The following is a 14,567-nucleotide window of genomic DNA, read 5'->3' as shown; positions in this document are numbered from 1 at the left end:
CCCTGCGGTTTTACACCTCATAATGGATGAGGTGTGAAACCGCAGCGTTTCGGCACAAAAGAATTGACATGCTGCGGATTGTAAACCGTGGAAAAATCCGCAGCGTTTTTTTTATTTCCATAGGAAATAAAGGTACTGTACAACGCAGCAAAATCTGCTGCGTTTCCGCAGGGCCAAAAACGCGGAAACGCAGCAGAATTCACAGCGTATGCACATACCCTAAGGGTCTGTGCACACGCTGCAGATTCTGCTGCGGATCCGCAGCGGTTTTGGCTCTGTGGAACCAGTACAGTACCATTATAACCTATGGAAAACGAAAACCACAGTGCAGACGGTGCGGATTTTTCCGCGCGGTTTTGCTGCGGTTTTCAATCCACAGAAAGAAATGATATGCCAATTCTTTCTGCGGATTCCACTGCTGTTTGCCATCTGCTCCATTGTAGAAATGACAAACCGCAGGGTAATCCACAGATAGACTGCAGGTCTTCTGACCTGCGGATTTACCTGCGGATTTTACTAAATCCGGGCGGACAAATCCGCAGAGCATTCCGCAGCGTGTGCACACACACCCTTAGGGCCCATTTAGAACCATTTTAGACTGGCCTGCAATCAGTGGACAAATGATGGTGTGCTGCCGACAAGGTTTTTTTTTATGTGCACGGAACAATCATATTAAAGTTCGTTCTGTGCCCATGGAAGTGCGTTCAGCTTTTTTTTTTTAAAGCCCATTGAATGACCACTAATTGTATGTTGCTGATCGGCGGTCATCAAAATGGGATTTTAGTTCTGGAAAATCCAAATTCAAGTAGCAGAACAGTGGGACTAATGGAACAAATAGCATCCATGCAGGTAACGTTTGCTTTCAACTTTATTGTTTCATCCAACACTGTGGAAGGGGTTTGTTCATTTTAGTCACTAGATAAAGGAAACTGACAACTCTGGGGGGCATTTTGTATACTGAAATGTATGTTTTCTTGGCTAAAAATTACACTACCGTACATACTCGTGTATAAGCCGACCTGCGTATAAGCCGACCCCCCTAATTGTGCCACAAAAAACTGGGAAAACTTATTGACTCGCGTATAAGCCTAAGGTGGAAAATGCAGCAGTTACTGGTAAATTTCAAAAATAAAAATAGATACCAATAAAAGTAAAATTAATTGAGACATCAGTAGGTTAAATGTTTTTGAATATTCATATTGAATCAGGAGCCCCATATAATACTTCATACAGTTCATGATGGCCCCATAAGATGCTCCATACAAAATTCACCCCATATAATGCTGAATAAAGGTTAATAAAGGCCCCGTAAGATGCTCCATAGATTATGCCCCCATAAGGTGCTCCATAAAATGCTCCATAGATTATGCCCCCATAAGATGCTCCATAAAATGCTCCATAGATTATGCCCCATAAGATGCTCTATAAAATGCTCCACAGATTATGCCCCATAAAATGCTCCATAGACTATGCCCCATATGCTGCTCCATAGATTATACTACCATAGAATGCTCCCATAAGATGCTTCATAGATTATACCCCCATAAAATGTCCATAGATTTTGCCCCCATATGATGCCGATGCTGCTACACCAAATAATAAAAAAAAAAATTACATACTCACCTCTCGTTGCTGGGGGCCAGGTGCCAGGACCCTGAGCAGGAGGGGACACCGGCACGCTATGGGGGACAGGTGCTGGTGTCACTGCTGGCTCAGGGCCCTGGCACCTGAGATATTCACCTGTCCCCGATCTACTGCTGCCGCTCTCTTTCGGGTCCTCTGTCAGTGACGTTCAAGCAGCAGAGGTCGTGGCGTGCTCTGACTACATCATCACGCCCTCTACTGCCTGAACATCACAGCCAGAGGACAGAACAGCCGCAGTGGTGGACCGGGGAAGGTGAATATTGCATATACTCACCCCTCCTGGCGCAGTCTCTGCAGCCCCGCTTCCCCCAGTCTCAGGCTCCTTCCTTCAGCGGTCACTTGGTACTGCTCATTAAAGTCATGAATATGGGCATATTCATGACTTTAATGAGCGGTACCACGTGACGGCTGAAGGAAGGAGCCCGAGATGGGGAGAAGCGGGGGGGCTGCAGAGACGCGCCAGGGGGTAAGTATGATCTGACACCCTCGCTCCACCTCCCCTGCCGACCCCCATATATCACTCGCGTATAAGCCGAGAGGGGGACTTTCAGCCCCAAAAAATGGGCTGAAAAGGTAGTTTAGATTTTTAGATTAGTGTAGTGTACAGTGATATATAGAGGCTTTGGAAGCTGAGATGATCATGATTTTTTTTTTATTTTAGCCAAAAATTCATGTTTTTAAAGGGAACCTGACACAAGGTTTGTCCCATATGAGACACCATCTTTCAGTCCTGATATACAGCATTCTAATGTACTGTATATATACCTCTACTCTGGCCTGCAACACAAGAAAAAAAACCCTGTCATAGTACTCACCTACGGGGAGGTCCGGTCCGATGGGCAACACTGTCTTGGTCCGGCACCTTCCTTCTTCCATCGTGTTCCTGCGCAGGTGTACTTCTCTAAAGTACTGTAGTGTACATGTGCCGAGGCTTTTTGACCTTTTGTGGTGCATGCACGCTGCAGTACTTTGATCTACCCTCGACAGGGCAGAGAGAAGTACGGCTGTGCAGAAACTCGATGCCGAGGAGATTGTGTGGATGACATAGGACACGTTATCCACACAAACAAGAAGCAGGACTGCATAGCTAATAGAAGGGAGGCACCGGACCAAGTCAAGGGCGTAGCTATAATAGGTACAGGTGTTGCTATCGTACCAGGACCCTGGAGCCTCGGGGGGGGGGGGGGGGGGCGCAAAAGCTGCTATAATTGGGGGACCTGTTACAGATTTTGTATTGGGTCCCAAGAGCTTCAAATGACGCCACTGCCTAGAATTCTTCGTGCCTCTAGCTGTGACTACGGCACAAGACAGAACATGACACCATTATTATTCTCCCCATCTAATGAATGTCTTTGTTTATTGATTCTAACATCCCTCAATAAAAAAGGTTGGCTAGGAGGATGGCTATACCTTAGAATTGAGGGTGGCATGGATGTCTGCTGGCAGCGAACTTGGAGGACCGCCACATTGCCTGTGATAAAACACTCCGGGATCGCCTTTGCTGGGGTCAAAGGTCACGTGCGTTCAGCGTTAAACTCAGGCGCAGATCTGGGATTCGTGTATAACTGACCCTGGGTCAGGTTTATTAACGGTGAAAGCAATGCAAAAGGAAATAAAACATAAAACAAATCCTTGCCTGTCCGGCACTAACTAAACAATGGACAACCTAACTACCAACTGGTGGGCTTCTCCCGTCCAGCCAAACCACAGTTGCAGTGGGCACTGCTTCCACTCACGTGTGTCTCTCACACAGACAGGCTCTCTGTGTTCCCAGGCTGAGACACTCACACAACCACCTTGCATCCTTTTATATCCACCTCCCATTATTCATTAGCAAGCAGGTGCGATACTGACCAGACTAGGCCACATAGGAAAGGAATCTGGGCGAGATATACCTGCCCTCATCCACTATTCCCACATGATTCTCACATATCCCCCCCTCTGCTCAGACCACTCTGGTCGAGCAATGACACCCGCCAAACAGTGCACTCGGGACAGGGCATCTGCATTCCCCATCTGTACCCCTGGGCGGTGCTCCACCGTAAAAGTGTAGGCCTGCAGGGCAAGGAACCACCGGGTCACCCGGCTATTCCGTTCCTTGTTCAAGTGCATCCACTTGAGAGGGGCATGGTCAGTGATCAGCCTGAACTTTCGGCCCACCAGGTAATATTTGAGGGCCTCTAGAGCCCACTTAATGGCGAGGCACTCTTTCTACGACTGCATACCTTTGCTCATGTTTATTCAGCTTCCTGCTGAGATAGAGGACTGGGTGTTCCACTCCATCCCTCACTTGTGAGAGTACGGCCCCGATACCGGTATCAGAGGCATCCGTTTGTACCACAAACCCGCTGCGGAAGTCCGGAGTCACCAGTACGGGCTGAGAGCAAAGTGCCCGTTTTAGGCTATGGAAGGCTTCTTCAGCCGCTAAACTCCATTTAATCATGACGGAGTCTTTCTCTTTTGTAAGATCCGTCAGGGGGGTAGCGATGGCTGCAAAATTGGGTATGAACCGGCGATAATAGCCGGCGATCCCCAGGAAGGCTTGCACCTGCTTATTGTTGACAGGTTGTGGCCAGTCCTGAACCGCCTGAATCTTATCAACCTGGGGTTTAACACCACCCCTCCCAATTACATACCCCAAATACCGGGCTTCTTCTAGCCCGATGTGACATTTCTTGGGGTTCGCGGTTAGACCTGCCTCCCACAGGTCGTCAATCACAGCTTGTACTTTCTGGAGATGAGTCTCCCAGTCCAAGCTGTAAATGACAATGTCATCCAAATAGGCCGAAGCGTACCGCCTATGTGGCCTCAAGACTCGATCCATCAGTCTCTGGAAGGTTGCCGGTGCCCCGTGCAGTCTTTTCTCTGGCAGCCTCAGCCAGAGGGATCTGCCAATACCCCTTTGTTAGATCTAGGGTCGTAATATACCGGGCTTTTCCTAACCGATCTATTAACTCGTCGACCCGGGGCATAGGATAGGCATCAAATTTTGAGACCGCATTCAGTTTCCTGAAGTCATTGCAGAACCTGATGGTGCCGTCCGGTTTAGGAATTAGCACAATCGGGCTGGACCACGCACTGTGCGATTCCTCAATGACTCCTAACTCTAACATTGCCTTCACTTCTCGGGAAACGGCTTCACGGCGTGCTTTCGGGATTCGGTAGGGCTTTACGTGAACTGTGACACCAGGTTCCGTTACGATGTCATGTTTCATTAGCATAGTCTGCCCGGGTTTTTCCTGAGAAAAACTTTTGGTTGTGAAGTAGAAACTGCCTGACCTCAGTCTTTTGCCGCTCCGAGAGAGTCTCTGCAACCCGTACCTCCGGCACGGTATGCGAGCAGACAGGACGGGCCAGCTCCGCTGACAAGTCAGACGGATCCTTCCAGGGCTTTATCAGATTTACATGATAAATCTGTTCAGGTTTCCGTTTACCTGCCTGGTATACTTTGTAGTTTACTTCACCAACTCTTTCCTTGATCTCAAAGGGGCCCTGCCACTTTGCCAGGAACTTACTGTCCACTGTGGGGACCAGGATCAACACCCTATCTCCGGGTGCAAACGTACGGATCTTGGCGCCCCTATCATAGATTCTTTTTTGGGCTCCTTGAGCCTGTATCATGTGTTCTTTGACGATAGGCATAACAGCCGCAATACAGTCCTGCATTTGTGTGACGTGATCTATCACTGTTTTAAATGGAGTGACCTGACCCTCCCAGGTTTCTTTTGCAACGTCTAACAGTCCGCGAGGACGTCGGGCGTACAATAACTCGAAAGGCGAGAATCCCGTGGAAGATTGGGGTACTTCCCTGATGGAAAAAAGCAAATACGGAAGTAAATAGTCCCAGTTCTTCCCATCCTTGTCTATCACCTTTCTCAGCATCTGCTTCAGAGTTTTATTGAACCGTTCAACCAACCCGTCTGTTTGAGGGTGATACACGGATGTGCGTAACGGTTCGATCTGTAACAATCGGCAGAGCTCCTTCATTATCCTGGACATAAAGGGGGTCCCCTGGTCGGTGAGTATCTGTTTTGGTATACCGACCCGACTAAACACATGCACCAGTTCCTTGGCAATCGTCTTGGTGGCTGTGTTACGCAAAGGGATGGCCTCTGGGTAACGAGTGGCATAATCCAAGATGACCAGGATATGTTGGTGTCCACGTGCAGACCGTGGAAGGGGCCCAACTAAATCCATCCCCATCCTCTCAAACGGGACTTCAATAATAGGTAGGGGTACCAAAGGGCTACAGAACCGGGGCTTAGGTGCAGAGGCTTGGCAGTCAGGACAAGACTCACAATATACACGAATATCGTGATGCATGCCTGGCCAAACAAAACAGTAATATCCTTTCGGTGGTTTTCTGGACTCCCAGGTGACCTCCCATCACATGTCCGTGGGCCAGGTCCAGCACCTGCCGCCTGTAGGGTTTTGGCACGACTAATAGTTGCACCGTATCTTCCCCCTTTTTCTCTACCTGATAGAGTAAATCATTCTCCAGAACCATGTAAGGATATGCCAGCCTAGAGCCAGGTTCTACGGGTACCCCATTTATCACTTTTACATTTGTCCTAGCCTGAGAAAGGGTAGGATCCTTTATTTGCTCGCTTTGGAAGTCATCTTTCTGAACTTCTAAATCCGGCAAACGGGGAGGTGGACGGCTGTCAGCCTCCTCCTCTTCCCCGGTCTCCTCCGTATCACCCGCCATGACTGAAAACGGGAACGGCAGGTCATTTCCCGCAGACTCTTCCCCAGAGTCTTCCGGGGAGACCTCTTCCAGGGGTTCGGGACCCACACGCGCCCTGGGAGAAGAATCATGTACACTATTACCCTGGGGTATCAACTGATTCTCCCACAATTGCCAGAAGTGGGGAAAATCCCGGCCCAGGATAACATCATGCAATAGCGCCGGGACGAGTCCCACTTTATGTTGCACAGACCCATAGGAAGTAGTAATGCATATGACCGTGGTGAGGTACGAACAGGTGTCTCCATGCACACATGTTACAGAAAATTTGTCTGATGGTCCAGTCGGGGCTGACACCAGACTGGCCTTCACCAGAGTCACCACACTTCCCGAGTCTAACAATGCCACCACATTTTTGCCATCAACAGTTAAATCACACAAGTGTTTTTCCACATCCTTTTGACCGGCATTCACACTCACCACCCGTGCAACCTTAGACATGCGGTTTTTAGAGTCTGTGACGTCGCACTGCATGGGTTCAGTAGTGACCGGACAGTTCGCAGCAATATGTCCCATCTCTTGGCAGCGGAAACACCTAACGGGCCCCTTGCTTAGACCATAGTTCGTTACTCTCGGCCTCGCAGTGCGGGCAGTCCCGTTTTCCTCCCCCACTGTCTTAGGGATTTTTCCATCTCCCCTACTCCCTGGAACAGTCTTACCGGTTCCACGTGGAGATGAAGAACGAGGTGCGGTAGCGTCGTCTCGGAGTCCTTCCGCCACGGAGTAACGTTCAACCAGATCCACCAGTTGATCTGCCGTCGTAGGATTTCCATGGTTTACCCACTTCCTCAGGGCTGGCGGTAGAGCTCTCAGGTACTTGTCCATGATGACTCTCTGGATTATCTCTGGCGCTGTCAACACCTCGGGTTGTAGCCACTTCTTCGTCACGTGGATCAGGTCGAACATCTGTGACCGCGGTGGTTTATCCGGCTGATAAGTCCATTGATGCACTCTCTGTGCACGGACAGCGGTCGTCACTCCCAGCCGGGCCAAGATCTCGGCTTTCAATTTGTCAAAGTCCTGCGCGGCTTCAGGCTCTAAGTCATAATAAGCCTTTTGGGCCTCACCGGAAAGAAACGGGGCAATCAGGCCGGCCCATCGTGCCTTCGTCCATTTTTCTCTCACCGCCGTCCGTTCAAACGTGGTCAGGTATGCCTCGACGTCATCTTCGGTCGTCATTTTCTGCCAGTACCGACTCACGTGAATCACTCTCGACTCGGCTTCCAGGTTAAGCTCAGGTAAGCTTGCCAAGCGCTGCGCCACCTGCTGTAGAAGCGAACGATCGGTAACTGTCATGTCCACCAACTCCTTCAGCTGGGCCATCATCACCCGATTAGCTTCTTGCTGGACGGCGGTGGACTGTACCAGCGCTTTCACCACGTCCTCCATGCTCATGCTTGCAACGTGATGCCCGCGTTCTCCACCACAATGTGATAAAACACTCCGGGATTGCCTTTGCTGGGGTCAAAGGTCACGTGCGTTCAGCATTAAACTCAGGCGCAGAGCTGGGATTCGTGTATAACTGACCCTGGGTCAGGTTTATTAACGGTGAAAGCAATGCAAAAGGAAATAAAACATAAAACAAATCCTTGCCTGTCCGGCACTAACTAAACAATGGACAACCTAACTACCAACTGGCGGGCTTCTCCCATCCAGCCAAACCACAGTTGCAGTGGGCACTGCTTCCACTCACGTGTGTGTCTCTCACACAGACAGGCTCTCTGTGCTCCCAGGCTGAGACACTCACACAACCACCTTGCATCCTTTTATATCCACCTCCCATTATTCATTAGCAAGCAGGTGCGATACTGACCAGACTAGGCCACATAGGAAAGGAATCTGGGCGAGATATACCTGCCCTCATCCACTATTCCCACATGATTCTCACATGCCCATAAATTTGACTGCTATAACATGTCACATGAATTATCTGTGATTGCATCGGGTCAAGAGTGCTACAGAAACACATAATTGGACCAATTCCATCATCCCGCTATTGATTGTTAGTACATAGTTAATGAGTGATATTCTCTTGCTTTTAATCTTCGGTTCGCACAAGATAGAAGACAAGGAGCAAGATTGGATTTATTTTCCTTGCAAAGGCACATGTAGTAACAGGCAGCCCACAGAAGTATGAAATTACAGGAATGATTACAGGGGCTTTCTATGGGAGAACAAAGACTTTATCAAAAGGGATAAGCCAATGGAAGGAAGAAGAAGACATCTTCTTCACGCTCATTCTCCATCTCAGCATCTGGAAGTGTTCAGTCTCGTCTATGACTGCAGACTGCTTTGTCAGATAGACTGCATTATTTCCTCTCTCTTGTATTAAGGCCGTTCTTGGATGTGCAAAAAAAAGATGACATCACAAAGCAGCAAAATATTCCCTTTAGTGCTTTTCAAGTACGAAGCATCCCCCAACATCACGTCTCGTCTACGGAGGAGCCATTTTTATGAATCTTCTTAATGGCATAGAAGACATAATGACTGCATCACCCACTCAGAATGCACTTACATCTTTACTTTTTTTTCTGTTGTGCTTCCGAAAGGTAGTGCATTAATAAGTAATCCTATTATCCTTGACGAAGTCGTGGAATACCGTGCAGAGGTGTACAGCCGCTTACTCATCTGAAGCCTTATTTTCAGAGTGGGATGTTTATGTACGGAGGATATTCAGTGACTGATGACGCCTGTCAGAAATCAATGTGCAGTATCACATTAGACATAGAACTAAATTCTCCCCTTTTTTGCAATTAACTTTATGTATTGTCATACAATATAAAGCATATCCCTAAATAATTGTGCTCATAAGTCATCTCATCCCATCAGCCCAACACTTTACATTGATGACCCCCCAACCTTCACAATTACTCCCATATAATAAGATTTGATTTTTATATTTCCCATGAAACTACAATTCAGGAGCATCTTTCCTCATAGCTTTGCACTGGTCCGTCCCTGTATAATCCCACTTGACTATTTATGAATACATTGACAACTGAGTGTTACTGGTTTGAGCTGTGTTCCCACATAGTCTGGGATCCAAGGGGTAACGTTCCTCCTTGCGGAGAGTGACATGTTAAGCCTGACATGCCGAGGTGAGGAGACTGTTAAGCCTCTGGGAAATATACAAATTGTCTCTTCAGAAAGGAAGAGGACTAGAACTCTAGCACCACCTATAGGAAGTAGCAATCCTAAAAGTCAATATCGACTCTATAACGAGCCTTGTCACATGACTTAGGATAAAACCAAAACCAATCCTAAGTCATGTGACAAGGCTAGTTATAGAGTCGATATTGACTTTTAGGATTGCTACTTGCACTACAGTAGAGGTTTAGTCCTCTTCGTCTCTTAAGAGACAATTTCCATATTTCCCCACATAGAATGACATTGGTCAGCACTGATTGGGCAGTGTCAGTGTGTAGGGATGCACTCTTAAATGGTAATGCCCCTTTGTCAACTTCTAGATTAATTTCTAGGAGGAATAGCAGAATAACTGTAAGGAACAAGACCGGACTGTGGGTGCTGACAGGGCACCAGGTCTGGAACCTATTGTTGTAGGGGGGGAAGGAAATTGAGGACGGAGGAAATCCATGACCTCCAGAGAGCGGGCTTGGTGAATCAGGGGAGTGCTTCTGTGTCACTGCATCCGTGCATTTGCCAAAGGAGACATGGCAGAAGACAGACCCATTCTCCATAAAGCAATATGACAAGCAGACAAAGGGTAAACTAACAACAGGGTGCATTTTTGAGTGAAGATGACATCTACTTCTGGAACACTCAATAGCATACATACCATGGAAGCAGCCCATGTATCTCCATATGACCAGGGCTGGCGTTAGCGGCAGGCAGACCAGACAGCTGCCTCAGTCCCCCTCTCCCCCAGGGGCCCCCAGTCGGTGACGTGCCACTAATAGCGGCATATCATGCAGCCGCTATGGGGCCCGTGAGTCAGAGGGGCCCGCCTGCTGCCTGCGCCCGATTTCCCCCTCCACTGCCGCATTCAACTATGCTGGTGTCTATGACGCCGGTACAGTTCAAAGCAATGATGGAGGAAAGAGCATCAGATGATGCTCCCTGTCCCATCATTCCCCTCTGCCTTTGACACTGCAGGTGCGCGATGACGTCACTTCATCGCGCATCCACTGTGTGCCGCGGCTGAGACTGGAGACGAGCCTGGAGCAGTGCGGGGCACGAGGAGAAGTAAGGATTGTGTGTGTTTTTTTATTTAATATATAACAGTGAGTGAGTACTGTACTGTGGGGCTATTCCCGGGGGAGGGGCTGCATTATAATACATTATATGGTGGGGCTGTATTATATTCTATTAGTGAGGATTGCGTCATACTCTTTGATGGGGCTACATTAAATTCTATGGGGAGGTGGGCTGTATTAAATTCTATGGGGAGCTACATTATACTCTATGAGAGGGCTACATTACATTCTATGGGGGCCACATTATACTATATGAGGAGGGCTACCTTGTATTCTATTGAGGGGCTACATTATACTATATAAGGGGGCTGCATTATATTCTATGGAGGGGCTGCATTATACTCTATGAGGGGGCCACCATATATTCTATGGAGGGGCTGCATTATACTCTGGGGTGGGTCACATTATATTGTATGGTGGGGCTGCATTATACTCTTGAGGGGGCTACATTATATTCTGTGGGGTGGCTGCATTATACTCTGTGGGGTGGCTGAATTATGCTCTATGGGATGGCTGCATTATACTGTATCAAGGACTGTGGAGAATACATTATACTATATGAAGAACTATGGGATGCATTATACTATGGGAAGTGAATTGAACTACATGGATGACTATGGTGGTGCATTATACTATATGGAGCACTATGAGGAGTGTAATATACTATATGGAGGACTATGGGAAGTGTATAATACTATATGGAGCACTATGAGGAGTGTATTATACTATATGGAGGACTGAGCAGTGTATTTTAATATATGGAGGACTATGAGGAGTGTATAATACTATATGGAGGACTGAGGAGTGTATTTTATTATATGGAGGACAATGAGGCGTGCATTATACTATATGGAGGACTATGGGAAGTGTATAATACTATATGGAGGACTGAGGAGTGTATTTTAATATGTGGAGTACAATAAGCAGTGTATTATACTATATGAGAGGACTATAGGGAGTGTATTATACCATATGGAGGACTATGGGGAGTGTATTATACCATATGGAGGACTATGGGGAGTGTATTATACTATATGGAGGACTATAGGGAGTGTATTATACTATATGGAGGACTATGGGGAGTGTATTATACTATACAGAGGACTATGGGGAGTGTATTATACTATATGGAGGATTATAGGGCACATTATATTATATGGAGGAATATGGGGTGTGCATTTTACAATATGGAGGACTGTGGTGCACATTATAACACATGGAAGACTATGGGGTGTATTATACTAAACAAGGAAAATGCTGCATATTCATCAAGTGATTGGATTGTTTATGCCGGAACAGAAATCATTGTTCTCAGCAGCACATCTCCGGTGTAAACTGTAGATATGCTGCTGATAACATGATACTGTATGGGGACAGACTGATCTAATAGTGATTGTTCTGTTCCCATCATTCTTTCTTAGTTGGTGTAAAGAGGCCAGGAAGCAAGTGTCGAACGACTTCAATATTGTCGATCACACTCATTTAGCGGCCTGAACTCAGCGCATGTAATTACAACCGAAATGCGTCTGTGTGATGTGCAATATGTTAGCATTTGGGGCCCCATTTTAAACTTTTGCCTAGGGCCCCACTTTGACTGAAATCGGCCCTGCATATGACCCTTAGGTGGAGAAGAGTGGATAAATCTGCACTGATGGCTCTATATTCACAATAAACATCCCATATGTGGTTTCAGGACATCTATGAGGTTTTATTCTCAACGCATTTTGAAAATAGCAAATTTCTTCATCAGGTGAACAACAGATTTACCCATTCTTCTCCAAACTTGATTATTACGTTGAATCCTCGAAATCGCTGGTGTCACAGTTGCTGGAACTGCTACCTCTCTATGAGCGAACTCTGGTTGCGAGCCACACAACTTCACAAGATGACCAGTTACCTCATCCTCCTATCCTTCAGTGGTTTACCGGATACAACCCTATTGTGCTTATATTGTCCCCCCGTTTTCTCTAATATGGCCCTTAGGGGCATAAGGCCCAATCCTGAGTTGTCCAATCAAATTGTCAAATTTCAAAAACTTGTTCAGGACTTCTCATTGCACGTCTAGCCAACAAGTGGATTCTAAATTGTTCCAAAAATCTTGAAAAGGGAAACAGACTCCGAGACTCTTCTTTGTTGGGTGGCAAAACTTGGCAGCATTGTAAGGAGGTGGAAGTGTTGTCCACGTTTCCCCTTGAAAACGTATATTGCTGTAATGCGTTATGATGTTTGTGTGCTTAATGATTGCTTCATGTGATGAGGTTGCATTTTGCCCAGCAGCAGAGGGTTAACAGGGAGAGATAGCGTTAATAGTTGGGACAAGCCCAGAGATGGAGGGGCTAAAGTGTAGAGACAGCAGAGAGGTTCCTGTCAGGAGTCAGATAGGAGCTAGTCTGCAGCAGAAACAGACATATGGCCTGACTAAGAAGAAGAATCACCTAAAGTGAGTGCCCCTGAAGGGAGCAGAGACCGAGACAACGGATAATGAGATCCAGAGTTGAAACCAAGAAAAGTGATAGGAGTGAATGATTCTCCGGGCATAGGGTCTGGGGCAGGAAGCCTAGTGACACGGTACAGAATTATCTGACAGTCAAGTAATGGAGCAGTACTGAGAAGGAAAGCGGGACGAAGATAGTGCCCCATTTGGTAGTTCAAAGGCGTTGGCAAGCAGAGATGCTAAGCAATGGCCATAGTGGCATAAATAGTCCCCCTAAGGGGAAAAGGATATGGAACCACGGGTTGAAGAATAAGTCTCTCACTTTCTGGTTAGTGGTGCAGTTGTTGGGGACTAGGGAATCTCCCGAAGTTCTTTGCTGGGTGGTGGTGAAGCTATTAAGAGAACCTACTGGACAGAGGCGGAACGAGCTCAGGAAGGAACGGGAATGTGTATGAAGTTGTTCTGTGTTTAAAGAGAATTTTCCATGAAGTTATACACCTCCTCTCCACTGTATAAGCTTCTCAATTGATTGTACAGTAAAATACAGTTTATGATTGAGTGGTGGTCTCTCATTGAACTCTACCACATATCTGCAACATCTGGTCCTGGCCAGCTGAAGTCAATGGCATACTGCAGTCTTCAAGAACGTAGCACCTCCACAGCTATAGTCCACACACCCAGTGAGGACCCCCATTATCATGTAGCGTGTCAGGGTGTGAAGCACAAGCACCTCGCCCATGGTTACTGCCCCGTGCCACATTACAACATAGCAGGGAGCCCATTTTGAGCTTTGATATAGAGTCCCTTAGACTGAAATGGGGTTGACTTTGGGTTAGTATTAGCTTCTGGCAGGGGTGCAACTGTAGTGGGCCCAGTGGTCACAGTTGCATCAAGGCCCAAGTCTCAAATGATAAGATTGATACTATTAAAGACTCATGATAGTTGGGGGCCCTGTTGGAGATTTTTGTTGGAATATGTTTGGTGCAACAACTTCATTCCTGTCTATGAGTGTTTAGTTGATAGATTTGTATGCTGTTCATAAAGTTAGAACAAAGAAAACTCACAGAGGCTCAAACTGGGAGAGCATGTGACTGTATTTCCTGTTTTTCCTGTGTCTCTGTATGGGAGAGAAGCAGCCTGCTGTAGATGCTGCACAGATAGTGACACACAAATGATTTATTCCTAATCTATTAAGCTTATCATATATTGTTCCTTTTTGCTCCTGAATAAAAAAGCTCTGTTGTCACACGCTTGGAGAGTATCGTGAGTAATCCACTGCCAACAAGCTATGGGCCCAGAGAGACACAGAACCCCAGAGTAAAACAGCAACAGAAGCCCAGAGAAAAAGCAGCACAGAACAATAAATAGAGAAGATGTCCAATAGCAGCAATCCTGTCAAGTTCTCAGTGCCAAGCCTCACTAACCAGAACTACCAGTCCTGGAAATTCAAGGTGAAAATGCTGCTCATAAGAGAAGATACGTGGAAATATACTCAGGAACAAGTGCCTCATCCATTACCAGATGATTG

At 46.9% G+C, this 14,567-nt stretch overlaps 1 long non-coding RNA gene across 1 annotated transcript in view; it reads right to left on the bottom strand.

The window, feature by feature from the left end:
- Positions 1-8,453: 8,453 nt before the first annotated feature.
- Positions 8,454-14,567, bottom strand: part of LOC141098061 (uncharacterized) — a 28,653-nt gene continuing 22,539 nt past the window's right edge. The window contains exon 2 of the long non-coding RNA XR_012234133.1: positions 8,454-9,081. This is a non-coding gene — a long non-coding RNA (uncharacterized lncRNA). The remainder of the gene's footprint in view (positions 9,082-14,567) is intronic.

Source organism: Dendrobates tinctorius, unplaced genomic scaffold, assembly GCF_039654945.1.
Source record: "Dendrobates tinctorius isolate UK_male_01 unplaced genomic scaffold, ASM3965494v1 ptg000086l, whole genome shotgun sequence".
NCBI lineage: Eukaryota > Metazoa > Chordata > Amphibia > Anura > Dendrobatidae > Dendrobates > Dendrobates tinctorius.
The sequence above is the reverse complement of the archived record's forward strand: the minus strand, read 5'-3'. Positions and strand labels throughout refer to the sequence as shown.